This window comes from Durio zibethinus, chromosome 2, assembly GCF_047325235.1.
Source record: "Durio zibethinus cultivar Kanyao isolate XHJ-2024 chromosome 2, ASM4732523v1, whole genome shotgun sequence".
Classification (NCBI taxonomy): domain Eukaryota; kingdom Viridiplantae; phylum Streptophyta; class Magnoliopsida; order Malvales; family Malvaceae; genus Durio; species Durio zibethinus.
The window spans coordinates 15,622,063-15,642,957 of record NC_143163.1 but is presented as its reverse complement, the minus strand read 5'-3'; positions in this window follow the sequence as shown (position 1 = coordinate 15,642,957).

Genomic DNA, 20,895 nt, shown 5'->3' with positions numbered 1-20,895 from the left:
ATTAATAAGCAAGTAAAAAAAATAAAACTGTTTACCGAACAAGGTCAAATAGTTATGACTATTTGAATAATTATCTATCTAAAATCATTATGACCTTCTATTTTATCATAAAACAATTGTTTCAGATCATAAAAGCTTATTCTAAATAAAATAATATTATTTTATTAATATTTTAAAAATTGATAAGTTAAAAATTTAAAACATAAATTAGTTTATGTATTTATGTATTTGAACATTATGGCCATTTGAACATTTATGTATTTCAAATCATTATGAACTTTTGTTTTGTCATAAAACAATTGTTTTTCATCATACTAGCCTATTCATAATATAATAATATTAATTTATTAATATTTCAAAAATTAATAAGTAGGGGATTTAAAAAATAAATCTCTTTATTGAACCAATTTATATAGATATGACTATTTGTATTTCAATTTCTTATAACCTTTTGTTCTGTCATAAAACAATTATTTCTGTTCATACAAGTTTATTTGAAATAAAATAATACTAATGTAATAACATTCTAAAAATTAATTTAAAAATAACTAATACATTTAAAAAATAAATTTGTTTGCTAAACCAGCTCACATAACTAAGGCTATATAAACAATTCTTTATTTTAAATTGTTATGACATTTTGTTTTATTGTAAAATTATTTTTTTAGTTCTTACTAACTTATTATGAATAAAATAAAATAAATTTATTAATATTTCAAAAATTAATCAATAAGAGATTTAATAAATAATTATATTTGTTGAACTAGTTTAAATAATTATGACTATTTGAATAGTTATCTATTTCAAATCATTATGATCTTTTGTTTTGTCATAAAACAAATGTTTTTGATCAAATAAGTTTGTTTGAAATAAAATAATATTAATTTATTAATATTTTAAAAATTAATAAGAGAATTAAAAAATAAATCTCTTTACTAATCCAGTTCAATTAGTTATAACTATTTGAATAATTATTTATTTCAAATTATTATGACTATTTGTTTTGTCATAAAACATTTTTTTTTGTTGATATAGTCTTATTCAAAATAAAATAATGCTAATTTATTAATATTCTAAAAATTAATAAGTAATGGATTTAAAAAAAGATTCTGTTAGCCTAACCAGTGTAAATAGTTATGACTATTTGCACAATTATCTATTTCAAATCGTTATAACTATTTGTTTTATTGCAAAAAAATTGTTTCTATTCATACAAGCTTATTTGAAATAACATAATTCTAATTTATTACTATTTTGAAAATTAATAAGAGATTTAAAAAATGAATCTATTCACTGAACAAGTTCAAATAGTTATGATTATTTGAACAATTATCTATTTCAAATCACTATAACCTTTTGGTTTGTCATAAAACAATTTATTCTATTCATAAAAGCTTATTTCAAATAAAATAATACAAATTTGTTAATATTCAAAAAATTAATAAGTAAAAAATTTTAAAAATTATTTATTTAAACAATTATTTATTTTAAATTGTTATGACTTTTTCTTTTGTCATAAAATAATTGTTTCTGTTCATACAAGCTTATTTGGATTAAAATAATATTAATTTATTAATATTTAGACAATTAATAAGTAAAATTTTTAAAAATAAATATGTTTACCGAACAAGTCCAAATAGTTATAACTATTTGAATAACTATCTACTTCAAATCGTTATGACCTTTTGTTTCATTATAAAACAATTGTATCAGTTCTTATAAGCTTATTTAAAATAAAATAATACTAGTTTATTAATATTCAAAAAATTAATGATTAAGAGATTTAAAAAATGAATCTGTTTACTGAACAAGTTTCAATAGTAATGACTATTTAGGCAATTATCTATTTCAAATCGTTATGACCTTTTGTTTTGTCATAAAACAATTGATTCTGTTCATACAAGCTTATTTTGAATAAAATAATATAAATTTATTAATATTCCAAAATTTATTAAGTAGAAATTTAAAAAATAATCTGTTTTCTGAACACATTCAAATAATTATAACTATTAGAATAATTATCTATTTCAAATATTTATGACCTTTTGTTTTGTCATAAACCAATTGTTTCTATCCATATAAGCTTATTCAAAATAAAATAATATTAATTTATTAAGATTCCACAAATTAATATGTAAAAGATTTAAGAAATAAATTTGTTTTACTGAGCAAGCTCAAATAGTAATGACTATCTGAACAATTGTTTATTTCAAATAGTTATGATCTTTTGTTTTGTCATAAAACAATTGTTTCTATTCATATAAGTTTATTCGGAATAAAATAATAATAATTTATTAATATTTTGAAATTTAATAGGTAGGAGATTTAAAAAATAAATATGTTTACCAAACAAGTTCAAATAGTCAGGTCCATTTGAACAATTATCTGTTTCAAACCATTATGACCTTTTGTTTTATCATAAAACAATTGTTTCTTTTCATACAGAATTATTTGAAATAAACTAATACTGATTTATTAATATTTTAATATTTAATAAGAGATTTAAAACCTAAATCTGTTTACCAATCCATTCAAATAGTTATGACTATTTGAATAATTATCTGTCTTAAATTGTTCTGATCTTTATTTTGTCATAGAACAATTATTTTTTTATATAAATTCAAATGAAGATAATACTAATTTAATAATAAAAAATAAATGTGTTTTGCCAAACCAATTCAAATAGTTAAGACTATTAGAACAATTATCTATTTCAAATTATTCTAACCTTTTGTTTAGTCATAAAATGATTACTTTAGTTCATACTAGCTTATTTGGAATAAAAAATATTAATTTATTAACATTAGAAAAATTAATAAGCAAGAGATTTAAAAAAATAAATCTGTTTATTGAACAAGCTCAAATAAATATGACTATTTGAACAATTATCTATTTAAAATTATTATGACTTTTTGTTTTGTCATAAAACAATTGTTTCAGTTCATAAAAACTTATCCGAAATAAAATAATACTACTTTATTAATATTTCAAAAATTATTAAGGATAAGATTGAAAAACTAAAATTGTTTTTTAAACCTATTTAAATAGTTACAACTATTTGAACAAATATCAATCTCAAATTGTTATGATGTTTGTTTTGTCATAAAAAAATTGTTTAGAATCATTCAAGCTTATTTGGATAAAAATAATATTAATTTAATAATATTTCAAAAATTAATAAGTAAGAGTTTTAAAAAATAAATGTGTTTGTCAAATCAATTCAAATGGTTAAGACTATTAGAATTATTATCTATTTCAAATCGTTCTAACCTTTTTTTTAGTCATAAAAAAATTATCTCAATTCATAAAAGCTTATTTAGAATAAAATAATATTGATTTATTAACATTAAAAAAATTAATAAGCAAGAGATTTGAAAAAATAAATTCGTTTATCAAACAAGTTCAAACAGTTATGATTATTTGGACAATTATCTATTTCAAATTGTTATGAAGTTTTGATACTACTTTATTAATATTTCAAAAATTAATAAGTAAGAGATTTAAAAAGTAAATCAATTTACTGAACAATTTAAATAATTATGGCCATTTGATTAATTATCTATTTCAAATCGTTATTACTTTTCCTTTTCTCATAAAACAATTGTTTTCAATATACAAGCTTATTTGAAATAAAAACATTATTACCTTTCGTTTTGTTATAAAACAATTGTTTTTCAACCTATAAGCTTATTTGAAATAAAATAATACTAATTTATTAATATTTCAAGAATTAGTAAGAGATTTAAAAAATAAATTTGTTTACTAAAGTGGTTCAAATAGTTATGACTATTTGAAAAATTATCTATTTCAAATTGTTATAACCTTTGTTCTATCATAAAATAATTATTTCAGTTCATACAAGTTTATTCAAAATAAAATAATACTAATTTAATAATATTTGAAAATTCATAACTAAGAGATTTAAAAAGTAAATTTGTTTGCCAAACCAGTTCAAACAGTTAAGACTATATGAACAATTATCTATTTTAAATAGTTATGACCTTTATTTTTTCATAAGATAATTATTTCAGCTCATACAAGCTTATTCAAAATAAAATAAAACTAATTTGTTAATATTTCAAAATATTATAAGTAAGAGATTTAAAAAATTATTATATTTATCGACTGTTCAAATAAGTATAACTATTTAAATAATTATCTATTTTAAATTGTTATTACTTTTTATTTTGTGATAAAACAATTATTTTTGTTTATATAAGTTTGTTCAAAATAAAATAATACTAATTTATTAATATTTAAAAAATTAATCAATAAGAGATTTAAAAAAATAAATCTGTTTACTAAACCATTTCAAATAGTTTTGGCTATTTGAACAATTACCTATTTCAAATCATTATAAACTTTTTTTGTATCATCATAAAACAATTGCTTAAGTTCATAAAGCTTATATGGAATAAACAAATGTTTTTTTATCATTCAAGCTTATTTGAAATAAGATTATACTAATTTATTAACCTTTCAAAAATTAATAAGAGATTTAAAAAATAAATCTATTTACCAAACCGGTTTAAATAATTATAACTATTTGAACAATTGTATACTTCAAATTGTTATAACCTTTTGTTCTATCATAAAATAATTATTTCTGTTCATAAAGCTTATTTAAAATAAAATAATACTAATCTAATAATATTCTAAAAATTAATAAATAAGATAATTAAAAATAAATTTGTTTGCCAAACCAGTTCAAATATTTAAGACTATAATAATAATTATCTATTTCAAAACGTTATGAACTTTTGTTTTATCATAAAACAAAATTTTCAATTCATACTAGATTATTCGAAATAAATAAAATAAATATATTAATATTTCAAAAATTAATAAGTAAGAGATTTAAAAAATTAATTTTTTTTACCTAACCAATTCAAAAAATTATGACTATTTGAACAATTATCTATTTTAAATTGTTATGACCTTTTGTTTTGTCATAAAACAAATCTTTTTGTTCAAAATAAAGTAATACTAATCTATTAATATTTTGAAAACTAATGTGAGATTTAAAAAATAAATCTATTTATCAAACTAGTTCAAATAGATATAACTATTTAACAAACTATTTATTTCAAATTTTATGACCTTTTGTTCTGCTATAAAATAATTGTTTTTATTCATACAAGCTTATTTGAATTAAAATAGTAATAAAATAAGTAAAAAATTCAAAAAATAAATATGTATATTGAACTAGATCAATTAGTCATGACTATTTAAATAATTATTTGTTTCAAATCATTATGACTTTTTGTTTTGTCATAAAAGAATTGTTTCAGTTTGTATAAGTTTATTCGAAATAAAATAATACCAATTTATCAATATTTTGAAAATTAATAATTAAGAGATTTAAAAAAATGAATTTATTTACCGAACAAGTTTAAATAATTATAATAATTTGAAATCACTATAGCCTTTTGTTTTATCATAAAATAATTTTTTCTATTCATACAAGCTTTTTCAAATAAAATAATATAAATTTATTGATATTAAGACAATTAATAAGTAAAAGATTTAAAAAATAAATCTATTAATCGAATAAATTCAAATTGTTATGACTATTTGAATAATTATTTATTTCAAATTGTTATGACTTTTTGTTTTGCCTTAAAACAATCGTTTCTGTTCATACGAGGTTATTCAGATTAAGACAATTAATAAGTAAAAGATTTAAAAAATAAATCTATTAATCGAATAAATTCAAATTGTTATGACTATTTGAATAATTATTTATTTCAAATTGTTATGACTTTTTGTTTTGCCTTAAAACAATTGTTTCTGTTCATACGAGGTTATTCAGATTAAAAAAAATTAATTTATTAATTTTTTTATAATTAAGAACTAGAAGATTTAAAAAATAAATATTTTTACTGAACAAGTTGAAATAGTAATGACAATTTGAATAATTAACTATTTCAAATCATTATGACCTTTCATTTGTAATAAAACAATTTGAAATAAAATAATACTAATTTATTACTATTCCAAAAATTAATGAGTAAGAGAATTATAAAAATGAATCTATTTACCAACCATGTTCAAATAGTTATGACTATCTAAATAATTATCTATTTTAAAACATTATGACCTTTTGTTTTGTCACAAATAATTGTTTTCATTCATGCAAGCTTATTTTGAATAAAATAATATAAATTTATTAATATTCCCAAAATTAATAAGTAAAAATTTTAAAAAGAAATCTATTTTCTTAACACTTTCAAATAGTTTGACTATTTGAACAATTATCTATTTTAAATCGTTATGACAATTTGTTTTGTCATAAACCAATTGTTTCTATTCATAAAAGTTTATTCAGAATAAAATAATACTAATTCATTAAAATTTCAAAAATTAATAAGAAAAAGATTTAAAAAATAAATATGTTTATCGAGCAAGTTCAAATAGTTATGACTATTTAAATAATTATTTATTTCAAATTGTTATGATCTTTTGTTTCATCATAAAACAATTGCTTCTATTCATATATGCTTATTTGAAACAAAATAATACTAATTTATTAATATTCTAAAAGTTAATAAGTTGGAGATTTAAAAAATAAATTTGTTCATCGAACAAGTTCAAATACTTATGTCCATTTAACTATTATCTATTTTAAATCGTTATGACATTTTGTTTTGTCGAAAAATAATTGTTTTTATTCATATAAAATTATTCAAAATAAAATAATACTAATTTATTAATATTTCAAAAATTAATAAGAGATTTAAAAACTAAATGTATTTATCGAACTAGTTCAAATAGTTATGACTATTTGAACAATTATCTATCTCAAATCATTATGATTTTTGTTTTGCCATAAAACAATTGTTTCTGTCCATACAAGCTTGTTTGAAGTAAAATATTGCTAAATTAATAATATAATAAAAATTGATAAGTAAGAGATTTAAACAATAAATGTGTTTGTTAAACTAGTTCAAATAGTTAAGACTATTAGAACGATTATCTATTTCAAATCGTTTTGACCTTTTGTGTAGTCATAAAATAATTTTTTCAATTTATACATGCTTATTCCAAATAAAATAATATTAATTTATTAACATTTAAAAATTTAATAAGCAAGAAATTAAAAAAATAAATATGTTTACTGAACAATTTCAAATAGTTATGACTATTTAAATAATTATCTATTTAAAATAAATATGACCTTTTGCTTTATCATAAAACAATTGTTTCAATTCATAAAAAATTATTTAAAATAAAATAATATTACTTGATTAATATTTCAAAAATTGCTAAGTTAAAGATTTAAAAATAAGTTAGGTTATCGAATTAGTTCAAATAATTTAGCCATTTGAATAATTACTATTTCAAATCGTTATGAACTTTTGATTTATCATAAAACAATTGTTTTCCATCATAGAAGCATAATTAGAATAAAATAATACTTTTATTAATATTTCAAAAATTAATCAGTAGTAGATTAAAAAATAAATCTATTTACCGAACTAGCTCCTATTTGAATAATTATCTATTTCAAATCTTTATAACCTTTTGTTTCATTATAAAATAATTGTTTTAGTTCAGATAAGCTTTTTTGAAATAAAATAATACTAATTTAATAATATTTTAAAAAATAATAAGTAAGAGATTTAAAAAATAAATCAGTTTGTCAAAGCAATTCAAACAATTAAGATTTTATGAACAATTATCTATTTCAAATCATTATGACCCTTTGTTTTGTCATAAAACAATTGTTTCAGTTTATACAAGCCTATTCAAAATAAAATAATACAAATTTATTAATATTTCAAAAATTACTAAGTAAGTGATTTAAAATGTGAATCATTTACTGAATTGAAATAATTATGGCCATGTCAACAATTATCTATATCAAATCATTATTACCTTTTGTTTGGTCATATAACAATTTTTTTTGAACATTTAAGCTAATTCAAAATAAAATAATACTAATTTATTAATCTTTAAAAAATTATCTGTTTACTGAACTAATTCAAATAGTTATGACTATTTGAACAATTGTAAACTTCAAATCATTATAACCTTTTGTTCTGTCATAAAATAATTATTTTTGTTCATACTAGCTTATTTGAAACAAAATAATACTAATATAATAATATTCCAAAAATTAATAACAAAGAGATTTAAAAGATAAATTTGTTTGTCGAACCAATTCAAATAGTTAAGCCTACATGAATAATTATCTATTTCAAATCGTTATGACCTTTTTTTATCATAAAACAATTTTTTAATTCATACTAGCTTATTAGAATAAAATTAATATTTCAAAAATTAATAAGTAAGAGATTTAAAAAATAATTTTGTTTACCTAACAAGTTCAAATAATTATGACTATTTGAATAATTATTTATTTCAAATCATTATGACCTTTTGTTTTGTCATAAAACAAATGTTTTTTTTCATATAAGTTTGTTCGAAATAAAATAAGCTTGAATGTTCAAATACAATTCTTATATGACGAAACAAAAGGAAATAATGATTTGATATAGATAATTGTTGATATAGCCATAATTATTTGAATTGATTTGATAAACAGATTCACTTTTTAAATCGCTTATTAAATTTCAAAATGTTAATAAATTAGTTTTATTTTATTTTGAATAAGTTTGTATGAGCTGAAATGTTTGTATGAGTTGAAATGATTGTTTTATGACAAAACAAAAGGTCATAATATTTGAAGTAGATAATTCTTCATATAGTTTTAATTGTTTGAACTACTTCAGCAAATAGATTTATTTTTTAAATCTCGTAGTTATTAATTTTTAGAATATTATTAAATTAGTATTATTTTATTCTGAATAAGTTTATATGAACTGAAACAATTATTTTATAATAGAATAAAATGTTATAATGATTTGAAACAGATAATTGTTCAAATAGGAACTGGTTTAGTAAATAGATTTATTTTTTAAATCACCTACTTATAAAATGTTTGAAATATTAATAAATTAGTATTATTTTATTCTAAAATGACATGCATGATAAAAAGAAGTGTTTTATGACAAAACAGAATTCCATACAAGTTGAAATAGATAATTGTTCAAATGATCATAATTATTTAAACTGATTCGATAAACTAACTTATTTTCGAAATCTATAACTTATCAAATTTTGAATATTAATAAAGTAATATTATTTTATATTGGATAAGCTTTTATGAATTGGAACAATTATTTTATGATAAAACAAAAGGTCATATTTATTTTAAATAGATAATTATTCAAATAGTCATAACTATTTGAACTTGTTTGATAAATAGATTATTTTTTTAAAATTTCTTATGTATTAATTTTTTGAATGTTACCAAATTAGTATTATTTTATTGTGAATAACCATGCATGAACTAAAAAAATTATTTTATAACTAAACAAAAAGGTCAGAACGATTTAAAGTAGATAATTGCTCTAATAGTCTTAATTATTTGAACTGGTTCAACAAACACATTTATATTTTAAATCTCTTACTTATTAATTTTTAGAATATTATTAATTTAGCAATATTTTACTTTGCATAAGCTTGTCTAAAAAGAAACAATTGTTTTATGACAAAACAAAAATCATAACGATTTAAACTAGTTTGATAAACAAATTTAGTTTTTAAATCTCTTATTAATTTTTGAAATATTAAAAAATTAGCATTATTTTGTTTTGAATAATTTTGTATGAATAGAAATAATTTTTTTATGACAAAATAAAATGTTATGACGATTTGAAATAGATGATTGTTCAAATGGACATGACTATTTAAACTTGTTTGGTAAACAAATTTATTTTTTAAATCTCCAACTTATTTTTGTTTAAATATTAATAAATTAGTATTATTTTATTTCGAATAAAATTGAATAAATAGAAACAATTGTTCTATAACAAAACAAAAGATCATAACGATTTGAAATAAATAATTGTTCAAATAGTCATAACTATTTAAACTCGCTTGGTAAACAAATTTATTTTTTAAAATCTTTTACTTATTAATTTTTGGAATTTTAATAAATTAATATTATTTTATTCCAAATAAACTTTTATGAATAGAAACAATTGATTTATGACAAAACAAAAGGTCATAATGATTTGAAATAGATAATTCTTCAAATAGTCTTAACTATTTGAACATGTTTAGAAAATATATCTATTTTTTAAAATTTTGCTTATTAAGTTTTGGAATATTAATAAATTTATATTATTTTATTCGAAATAAACTTGCATGAATAGAACCAATTGTTTAATGATAAAACAAAAGGTCATAATGTTTTAAAATAGATAATTATTCAGAAAGTCATAACTATTTGAATATATTTGGTAAACAGATTCATTTTTTAATTTTCTTATTCATTAATTTTTGAAATATTAATAAATTAATATTTTTTTATTTTGAATAACCTTGTATGAACAAAAACAAGTGTTTTATGACAAAACAAAAAGTCATCACAATTTAAAATAAATAATTGTTCAAATAGTCATAAAGATTTGAACTTATTCGGTAAACATATTTTTTTAAAAGTCTTTTACTTATTAGTTGACTTAATATTAATTAATTTGTACTATTTATTCAAAATATGCTTGTATGAATTGAAAAAATCATTTTATGACAAAACCAAAGGTTATTGCAATTTCAAATAGATAATTGTTAAAATAGTCATAATTATTTAAACTTGTTTGGTAAACATATTCATTTTTAATTCTTTTAATTATTAACTTTTGAAATATTAATATCTTTGTATTATTTTATTTTGAATAAGCTTATGTTAACTGAAATAATTCTTTTATGACAAAGCAAAAGGTCATAATGATTTGAAATAGATATTTGTTCAAATAGTCTTGATTATTTAATCTAGTTTAGTAAACATATTTATTTTTTTAGTTATTAATTATCAAAATATTAATAAATTAGTGTTATTTTAATCCGAGTAAACTATTGTTTCATAATAGAACAAAAAATCATAACAATTTGAAAGAAATAATTGCTCAAATAGTCATAACTATTTGAACTAGTTTGATAAACAAATTTATTTTTTAAATCTCTTATTAAATTTTGAAATATTAATAGATTAGTATTTTTGTTCAAACAAACTTATATGAGCAAACAAATTTATTTTTTAAATATCTTATTAAATTTTGAAATATTAATAGATTAGTATTTTTTTCAAACAAACTTATATGAGCAAAAACATTTGTTTTATAACAAAACAAAGGGTCATAATAATTTGAAATAGATAATTGTTCGAATAGTTATGATTATTTGAACTGGTTAGGTAAAAAAAATTATTTTTTAAATCCCTTGCATATTAATAAATTCATTTTATTTTATTTCGAATAAGCTAGTATGAATTGAAAAATTATTTTATGGCAAAACAAAAATGATTTGAAATAGATAGTTATTCATATAGTCTTAACCATTGGAATTAGTTCGGCAAACAAATTTATTTTTTAAATCATTTGGTTATTAATTTTTGGAATATTATTCTATTAGTATTATTTTATTTTGAATAAGCTTGTATGAATAAAAATAATTGTTTTATGATAGATCCAAAGCTTATAATGATTTAAAGTATACAATTGTTCAAATAATCATAATTATTTAAATTGGTTCAATAAATATATTTATTTTTTAAATCTCTTACTTATTAATTTTTGAAAGATTAATAAATTAGTATTATTTTACTCCGAACAAACTTGTATGATAAAAAATAATTGTTATATGACAAACAAAATAAAATAACAATATGAAATAGATAATTGTTGAAATGGCCATAATTATTTCAACTGATTTAGTGAACAGATTCACTTTTTAAATTACTTACTTATTAATTTTAGAAATATTAATAATTAGTATTATTTTGTTTTGAATAAGCTTGTATAAATTGAAACAATTATTTTATGACAAAATAAAAAGTCAAAACGATTTGAAACATATAATTGTTCATATAGACTTAACAGGTTATACTACTTCGACAAATAAATTTATTTTTTAAATCTCTTAGTTATTAATTTTTTGGAATATTATTAAATTAGTATTATTTTATTCCAAATAAACTTATATGAACTGAAACAATTATTTTATAACAAAATAAAAGGTTATAATGATTTGAAATAGATAATTGTTCAAATAGAAACTGGTTTGATAAACAGATTTATTTTTTAAATCTCCTACATATTAATTTTTTGAAATATTAATAAATTAGTATTATTTTATTCCACATATGCTTGTGTGATAAAAAACAATTGTTTTATGACAAAACAAAAGTTCGTAATGATTTGAAATAAATAATTGTTTAAATGACTATAATTATTTAAACCGATTCGATAAACTAACTTATTTTTTAAATCTCTAACTTATCAATTTTTGAAATATTATTAAAGTAATATTATTTTATTTTGGATAAACTTTTATGAACTGAAACACTTGTTTTATGATAAAACAAAAGCCCATATTTATTTTAAATAAATAATTATTCAAATAGTAATAACAATTTGAACTTATTCAATAAACATATTTATTTTTTAAAATTTCTTATGTATTAATTTTTTGAAATTTAATAAATTAGTATTATTTTATTTCAAAAAATCATGTATAAACTAAAAAAATTATTTTATGACTAAACAAAAGATAATAACAATTTGAAATAAATAATTGTTGTAATAGTCTTAACTATTTGAACTGGTTCAACAAACACATTTATTTTTTTAAAATCTCTTACTTATTAATTTTTAGAATATTATTAATTTAGTAATATTTTACTCAGAATAAGCTTGCATGAACAAAAAAAATTGTTTTATGACAAAACAAAGATCATAACAATTTGAACTAGTTCGATAAATAAATTTAATTTTTAAATCTCTTATTAATTTTTGAAATATTAAAAATTAATATTATTTTATTTTGAATAATTTTGTATGAATAGAAGCAATTGTTTTATGACAAAACAAAATGTCATAATGATTTGAAATATATGATAGTTTAAATGGACATAACTATTTAAACTTATTCGATAAACAAATTTATATTTTAAATCTCCAACTTATTAATTTTTAAAATATTAATAGATTAGTATTATTTTATTTCTAATAAAGTTGTATAAATAGAAACAATTGTTTAATGATAAAACAAAAGATCATAACAATTTGAAATAAATAATTGTTTAAATAGTTATAACTATTTAAACTCGTTTGATAAATAGATTTATTTTTTAAATCTTTTACTTATAAATTTTAGGAATTTTAACGAATTAGTATTATTTTATTTTGAATAAACTTTTATAACTAGAAACAATTGATTTATGACAAAACAAAAAGGTCATAATAATTTGAAATAGATAATTGTTCAAATAGTCATAACTATTTGAACATGTTTAGAAAATATTTACTTTTTAAATTTTTTCTTATTAATTTTTAGAATATTAATAAATTTCTATTATTTTATTCAAAATAAGCTTGCATGAATAGAACCAATTGTTTTATGACAAAACAAAAGGGTCATAATTTTTTGAAATAGATAATTGTTCAAATAGTCATAACTATTTGAATATTTTCGGTATATAGATTCATTTTTTAATTCTCATATGCATTAATTTTTGGAATATTAATAAATTAGTATTATTTTATTTTGAATAAACTTATATAAACTAAAACAATTATTTTTTTATAAAACAAAAGGTCACAATGATTTAAATTAGATAATTATTTAAATAGTCATGACTATTTGAACTTGTTCCGAAAACATATTTGTTTTTCAAATTTGTTCACTTATTATTTGTTGAAATATTAATAAATTAATATTATTTTAATCTAAATAAGCTTGTATAAATAGAAACAATTGTTTTATGACAAACAAAAAATTTAACAATTTAAAATAAAAAGTTGTTCAAATAGTCATGAAAGATTTAAACTTATTCGGTAAACAAATTTATTTTTTAAATATTTTACTTATTAATTGTCTTAATATTAATAAATTTGTATTATTTTATTTGAAATAAGCTTGTATAAATAGTAAAAATCATTTTATGACAAAACAAAAGGTCATAATGATCTGAAATAGATATTTATTCAAACAGTAATGACTATTTGATCTAGTTCGATAAACATATTTATTTTTAAAAATTTTTTACTTATTAATTATCAAAATATTAATAAATTGTATTATTTTAATATGAATAAGCTTGTATGAATGAAAGCTATTGTTTTATAATAGAACAAAAGGTCATAACAATTTGAAATAAATAATTCCTCAAATAGTTAAACTATTTGAACTGGTTTAATAAATATATTTATTTTTTAAATCTCTTATTAATTTTTGAAATATTAATAGATTAGTATTTTTTTATTTCAAACAAAATTATATGAACAAAAACATTTATTTTATAACAAAACAAAAGGTCATAACGATTTGAAATAGATAATTGTTCAAATAGTCATGATTATTTGAACTAGCTAGGTAAACAGAATTATTTTTTAAATCTCGTATAGATTAAATTTTGAAATATTATAAACTCATTTTATTTTATTTTGAATAAGCTTGTATGAATTAAAAATTTTGTTTTATGGCAAAACAAAATTGATTTAAAATAGATAATTATTCATATAATCTTAACTATTAAAACTAGTTCAGCAAACAAATTTATTTTTTAAATCTCCTAGTTTTTAATTTTTTGAATATTATTATATTAGTATTATTTTATTTCGAATAAACTTATATGAATAGAAATAATTATTTTATGACAGAACAAAAGGTTATAATAATTTGAAGTAAACAATTGTTCAAATAGTCATAACTAATTAAACTAATTCGATAAATAGATTTATTTTGTAAATCTCTAACTTATTAATCTTTGAAAGATTGATAAATTAGTATTATTTTATTTCGAATAAATTTTTATTGTAAAAAACAATTTTTATATGACCAAACAAAAAGTAATAACAATTTGAAATATATAATTGTTGAAATAGCCATAATTATTTGAACTGATTTGGTAAATAGATTCACTAAATCACTTAATTATTATTCTTAAAATATTAATAAATTAGTATTATTTTATTTTGAATAAACTTGTATGAGCTAAAACAATTGTGTTGTGACAAAACCAAATGTCATACCAATTTTCAATAGACAATTGTTCAAATAGTCATAACTATTTGAATTTGTTCGATAAAAAAATTTATTTTAAAAACTCTTACTGATTAATTTTTGAAATATTAAAAAATTAGTATTATTTTATTTTGGATAAGCTTTTATGAACTGAAACAATTGTTTTATATCAAAATAAAAGTTCATAATGATTTTAAATAAATAACTGTTTGAATAGTCATAACTATTTGAATTTGTTTAGTAAATAGATTTATTTTTTCAAATCTTTTACCTGTTAATTTTTCAAATGTTAATAAATTTGGACTATTTTATTCCGAATAAGCATGTAAGATATGAAACAAATATTTTATGACTAAATAAAAGGTTAGAATGATTTGAAATTGATAATTATTCTAATAGTTTTAACTATTTGAATTGGGTCGACAAACAAATTTTTTTTAAATCTCTTATTAATTTTTGGAATATTATTAAATTATTATTATTTTTAACTAAATAAGCTTCTATGATCAGAAATAATTATTTTATGACAAAACAAAGATCTTAATGATTTGATATGATAATTGTTCAAATAGTCATAACTATTTGAACTGGTTCGATAAACATATTTATTTTTTAAATCTCTTATTTATTAATTTTTTATATTAATTTTTGAAGTATTAATAAATTAGTATTATTTTATTTCGAATAAGCTTGTACGATCAAAAACAATTATTTTATGACAAAACAAAAGGTCATAACGATTTGAAATAAAAAATCATTCAAATGGCCATAATTAATTAAATTTATTTGGTAAATAGATTTATTTTTTAAATTTCTTACTTATTATTTTAAGAAATATTAATAAATTAGTATTATTTTATTCCATCTAAGCTTGTTTTAACTTAAACAATTGTTTTATGACAAATTAAAAGGTTATAATGATTTTAAATAGACAATTGATCAAATGGTAATAACTATTTGAACTTGTTCAGTAAATAGATTTATTTTTTAAAATATCTTTCTTATTAATTTTTCGAATGCTAATAAATTATTATTAATTTATTATGAATAAACTTGTATAAATTGAAACAATTGTTTTATGACTAAACGAAAGGTCAAAATGATTTCAAATAGATAATTGTTATAATAGTCTTAATCATTTGAACTAATTCAATAAACAAATTTATTTTTTAAATCTCTTACTTATTAGCTTTCAAAATACTATTAAATTAGTATTATTTTAATCAGAATAAGCTTGTACGAACAAAACAATTGTTTTACAATAAAAGAAAAGGTCATAATGATTTAAAATAGATAATTGTTCATTTAGTCTTAACTATTTGAACTAGTTCGATAATTAGATTTAGTTTTTAATTTTCTTGGTTATTAAGTTTCGAAATATTATTAAATTAGTATTAGTTTATTCCAAATAAAATAGTATGAACATAACCAATTGTTTGATGACAAAACAAAAGGTTAAACGATTTGAAATCGATAATTATTCAAATAGTCAAAACTATTTAAAATGGTTTGATAAACAAAATTACTTTTGAACTCTTTTACTAATTAATTTTCTAAATATTAATAAATTAGTGTTATTTTATTTCGAGTAAACTTATCTTAACAAAAACAATTGTTTTATGACAAAACAAAAAGTAATAATGATTTGAAATAAATAATTGTTCAAATAATTATAATTATAAGAACTAGTTAGGTAAATAGAATTATTTCTAAATCTCTTATAAATTTTTGAAATATTAATAAATTAGTTTTATCTTATTATGAATACGCTTGTTTTATGACAAAACAAAAGATCATAACAAGTTGAAATAAATAATTGTTCATATAGTCTTAACTATTTGAATAAAAGATCATAACAATTTGAAATAAATAAATGTTAATAATCGGTATTATTTTATTCCGAATAAGCTTATATGAACTGAAACAATTATTATATGACTAAACAAAAGGTCAGAATGATTTGAAATAAATAATTATTATAATAATCTTAAATATTTGAACAAGTTTAGCAAACACATTTTTTTTTAAATCTCCTATTAATTGTCAGAACATTATTAAATTAACATTATTTTTGTCTGAATAAGCATGGATGATTAAAAGCAATTGTTTTATGAGAAAACAACGATCATAATGATTTGAGATTGATATTTGTTCAAATAGTCATAACTATTTGAACTGGTTCTAAAAATAGTTTTAGTTTTTAAATCTCTTGCTTATTAGTTTTCAAAATATTAATAAAGTAGTATATTTTATTTCAGATAAGTTTTTATGAACTGAAACAATTATTTTATGATAAAACAAAAGCTCATAATGACTTTAAATAGTTAGAATGATTGTTCAAAAAGTTAAATCTTTTTTAAATTTTTTGGTAAATAGGTTTATTTTTTAAATCTCTTGCTCATTAATTTTTTTAATATTAATAAATTAGTATTATTTTGTTCTCAATAAGCTTGCACGAATTGAAATAATTATTTTATTACTAAACAAAAGGTTAGAACGATTTGAAATAGATAATTGTTCTAATAGTCTTAACTATTTGAACTAGCTCAGCAAACACATTTATTTTTAAGTCTCTTACTTTTAATTTTTGGAATATTATTAAATTAGTATAATTTTAATCCGAATAAGCTTGTATGAAAAGGAACAATTATTTTATGACAAAATAAATATCATAACATTTTGAGATAAATAATTGTTTAAATAGTCATAACTATTTGAAATATTTTGAAAAACAAATTTAGTTTTAAAATCTCTTAATAATTTTCAAACTATTAATAGATTAGCATTATTTTAATCTAAATAATTTTGCATGAACGGTAACAATTATTTTATGTCAAAATAAAAGGTCATAACGATTTGAAATAGATAATAGTTCAAATGGAGATGACTATTTGAACTTGTTCAGTAAATAAATTTATTTTTTAAATCTCTAATTATTAATTATTAGAATATTAATAAATTAGTATTATTTTATTTTGAATAAAATTGTATGAATAGAAACAATTGTTTTATGACAAAACTAAAGATCATAACAATTTGAAATAAATAATTGTTCAAATAGTCAAAACTAATTGAACTCACTCAGTAAATAGATTTATTTTTAAATCTTTTACTTATTAATTTTTGAAATTTTAATAAATTAGTATTATTTTATTTTGAATAAGCTTTTATGAATAGAAAAAATTGGTTTATAACAAAACAAAAGATCAAAACGATTTGAAATAGATAATTGATCAAATAGTTATAACTATTTAAATATGTTCAGAAAACATATTTATTTTTTAAACTTGTACTTATTAATTTTTGGATTATTAATAAATTTATATTATTTTATTTGAAATAAGCTTACATTAATAGAATCAATTGTTTTATGACAAAACAAAATGTCATAATGTTTTGAAATAGATAATTGTTCAAATAGTATTACTATTAAACAGCTTTAGTAAATAGATTCATTTTTTAATGCTCTTACTCATTAATTTTTGGAATATTAATAAATTAGTATTATTTTATTTCAAATAAGCTTATATGAATACAAACAATTGTTTTATTACAAAGCAAAAGGTCACAATAATTTGAAATATATAATTATTCAAATAGTCATGACTATTTTAACTTGTTTAGTAAGCATATTTATTTTATAAATATTTTACTCATTATTTGTAGAAATATTAATAAATTAATATTATTTTAATCCAAATAAGCTTGTATGAATAGAAACAATTGTTTTATGACAAAACAAAAAATCATATCATTTTTAAATAAATAATTGTTTAAATAGTCATAAAGATTTGAACTTTTTCGGTAAACATATTTACTTTTTAAATCTTTTACTTATTAATTGTCTTAATGTTAATAAATTTATATTATTTTATTTGAAATAAGGTTGTATGAACAAAAAAAATAATTTTATGACAAAACAAAAGGTTATAGCAATTTCAAATAAATAACTACTCATATAGTCATAATTATTTAAACTTGTTTGGTAAACAAATTCAGTTTTTAATCTCTTAATTATTAATTTTTGGAATGTTAATAACTTAGTATTTTATTTTGAATAATTTTATATTAATTGAAATAATTTTTTTATAACAAAACAAAAGTTTATAATGATTTGAAATATATATTTATTCAAATAGTCATGACTATTTGATTTAGTTCGATAAGAATATTTATTTTTAAAATTTTTTACTTATTAATTGTTGAAATTTTAATAAATTAATATTATTTTAATCCAAATAAGCTTGTATGAACATAAATTATTGTTTTATAACAAAACAAAAAGTCATAACAATTTGAAATAAATAATTACCCAAATAGTCATAACTATTTGAATTGGTTTGATAAACAGATTTTATTTTTAAATCTCATATTAATTTTAAAATATTAATAGATTAGTATTTTTTTATTTTGAAAAAACTTATATAAACAAAACATTTGTTTGATGACAAAACAAAAATGTTATAATGATTTGAAATAGATAATTGTTTAAATAGTCACAATTATTTGAACTAGTTAGGCAAACATAATTATTTTTTAAATCTTTTACATATTAATTTTTGAAATATTAACAAATTCATTTTATTTTATTTCGAATAAGTTAGTATAAATTGAAAATATTGTTTTATGATAAAACAAAAATAATTCGAAATAGATAATTGTTCATATAGTCTTAACTATTTGAACTAGTTTAGCAAACAAATTTATTTTTTAAATCTCTTAGTTATTAATTTTCAAAATATTATTATATTAGTATTATTTTATTTCGAATAATCTTGTATGAATAGAAATAATTGTTTTATGACAGAACAAAAGGTTATAACGATTTGAAGTATACAATTATTCAAATAACTATTTAAACTAGTTCAATAAATAGATTTATTTTTTAAATCTCTTAATAATTTTTTGATTGATTAATAAATTAGTATCACTTTATTCCAAATGAACTTGTACAATCAAAAACAATTGTTATATTACTAAACAAAAGGTAATAACAATATGAAATAGATAATTGTTGAAATAGACATATTTATTTAAACTAATTTGGTAAACATATTCACTTTTTAAATCACTTAATTATTAATTTTTGAAATATTAAAAAATTTGTATTATTTTATTTTGAATAAGCTTGTATGAACAAAAATAATTGTTTTGTGACAAAACAAAAGGTCATAACAATTTTCAATAAACAATTGTTCAAATAGTCATAACTATTTAAATTTGTTTGGTAAAAAAATTTATATTTTTAAACTCTTGCTTATTAATTTTTGAAATATTAAGAAATTAGTATTATTTATTTTGGATAAGCTTTTATGAACTAAAGCAATTGTTTTATGTCAAAACAAAAGGTCATAATGATTTTAAAAATAATTGTTCAAATAGTCATAACCATTTGAATTTATTCAATAAATAGATTTATTTTTTCAAATGTTTTGCTTATTAATTTTTTGAATGTTAATAAATTTGGATTATTTTATTTTGAATAAGCTAGTAAGATATGAAATAAATAATTTATGACTAAACAAAAGGTCAGAACGATTTGAAATATATAATTAGTCTAATAGTTTTAACTATTTCAATTGGTTTGGCAAACATATTTATTTTTTAAATCTCTTACCTATTAATTTTTGAAATATTAATAAAGTAGTATTATTTTATTCTGAATAATCTTGCACGATTGAAATAATTGTTTCATAACTAAACAAAACGTTAGTATGATTTGAAATAGATAATTGTTCTAATAGTCTTAATTATTTGAACTACTTCAATAAACATATATATTTTTTAAATCTGTTATTTATT